Source organism: Notolabrus celidotus, chromosome 8, assembly GCF_009762535.1.
Source record: "Notolabrus celidotus isolate fNotCel1 chromosome 8, fNotCel1.pri, whole genome shotgun sequence".
Classification (NCBI taxonomy): domain Eukaryota; kingdom Metazoa; phylum Chordata; class Actinopteri; order Labriformes; family Labridae; genus Notolabrus; species Notolabrus celidotus.
Window position 1 is genome coordinate 3,499,336 of NC_048279.1, and position 1,912 is coordinate 3,501,247.

The 1,912-nt window shown below is 38.9% G+C and overlaps 1 long non-coding RNA gene across 1 annotated transcript; it reads right to left on the reverse strand.

Annotated features, from left to right (window-relative positions):
• Positions 1 to 368: 368 nt before the first annotated feature.
• Positions 369 to 979, reverse strand: LOC117817831. The gene is made up of 2 exons (XR_004632228.1): positions 874 to 979; positions 369 to 794 (listed from the first exon to the last, which is right to left on the reverse strand). It is a non-coding gene; the product is annotated as an uncharacterized LOC117817831 (long non-coding RNA).
• Between the last annotated feature and the right edge of the window lie 933 nt (positions 980 to 1,912).

Here is a 1,912-nt window from a genome sequence, read left to right on the forward strand (position 1 = left end):
TTATTTTGTTTTATTTTATTTATGTAATTTTATTTTATTCGTATTTATATCTTATTTTATTTCTTCTTCTATTAATATTTTGACTTTCTTACATACTGTTTATAAGAGCTCTGTAATGACCGAATTTCCCTCCTCGGGATGAACAAAGTATTTCTGATTCTGATTCACGCTGGCTCAACTCAGCAATGGTTAAGTTTTTGTCTTTTCAAAATAAAAGCATGATGAATCCAAACAGAAACAAAGAAAATGAAGCACACCATGATACAAATTAACAAAGTAAAAGCATAAGAAAGAACAGCAGTGTGAGTCTCTTTGAAGATTTCCCATAAAGAAGGTTCTTAAAAAACACAAACAGAGACAATTCAGAATATTATTTCAGATAACATTTAATCAGTGCAGCCTGCATTCATGTTTAAATATTCATGGTACTTTGACATTCTTAAAATCTGCTGCTTTTATTCTTCCAACATCATTTTATAGATCATAATTTATTTTACAATTAAAATGTTTTCATAGAATTCAAACTTTTCAAGTTTTCCATGATGAGAGGCACGGCAGACTTGATTGACAGGCTGGAACACTGCAGCTGTTAGTGAGGAGACTCAAACCCCGCCTCTTTACCTTACACTAGCTCGACAGCAGTTATGTTGACCTCAACATTTCCAATATGGCTCCCACCGACGATCAGCTTCAGAAATTGATGGGTGACGTCTCTACTACATCCATTTACTACACAGTCTATGGCAGGGATCGTTTCTGTAAAGTTGTCAGACTCTTAAAATAACAACCTAAGCCTGTCAAGGACAAAAACAAGAACTGTTTGTGGACTCACTTTGACATTATAATCTGTCTACGGCTGCAAGATCAACTCACCTACTGCAGACACTCATACCTTAAAGCTGGGGTTGTTAGTCAGATTTAGATCCACTTTTTGTTATACTGGTTAAAATGATCTTTATGTCCTGATGGTAATCAATACATAATGGGCCCGATCTACTAAAGGTTTGCGTGTATAAAAACAAGTGCAAACTTGATAGCACGCGCAAAGCTGACGTACTAACCGGGAGCACCGAGGATTGCGTCTGTCAAATGAGCAAAATAGCACTCGCAAATCATTTAGCGTGTTTGCCTTCATGAATATGCAGAATACATGTAGACCATCAGAACGCGCAAAATACTGGGAGGAGGAGATGCAAATGTAATCATTTAGCACACGCAATGTGATCTATCAAACCTGTAGCAGATAGCGAGCGGTGTTTTTGCGTCTATATTTAGCACGTTTGAAAGGCAGGTGCAAACTGGCACAGCGTTACGCACACATGGCTGCGGTCACTGTAAAGCTCATCATAACATCGCTTTACAACATGCCCGCAAAAGCTGGGCTTACAAGCATTACTACATGTTTTAGTCAATCAAACCAAGAGAACAAAATAATAATAACAAAACAACACAAATTCAAAGCAGTTCAGCACCACGGATAGCGACCGCATCATTCTGACACCCACTTTAACTTTTTCATATAATGAGAGCACAGTAGGTCACTGTATCAACAGATATAAAGTTTAGTCAAATTGGCACAGCGGCCCACATCTTCACATATAAACAAAAAATCAATATGAAGTACTCGGCCTGCTCACCACTGTTTGGACGAGCCTTAAGCTCCGCGGACTTGTCCACGATGCTCTGTATGTCCATTTTCTTCTTTTCAGCTCTGCGTAACTCCTCATCTCGTGCTTGCAGCAGTGTGTTGGGGTGAATTGACTCAAACATGTTCACAGTTCCATTTAAGCTGGTGAATCTTTGGGACAGTTGCTGGATGATGATATCAGGCATTGAAAACGTTCACCCGAAAGTTGCTCTCTGGGACAGTGAGGCGACTGTCTTCATCCAAGTGACGCCTAACTTTTCTAGA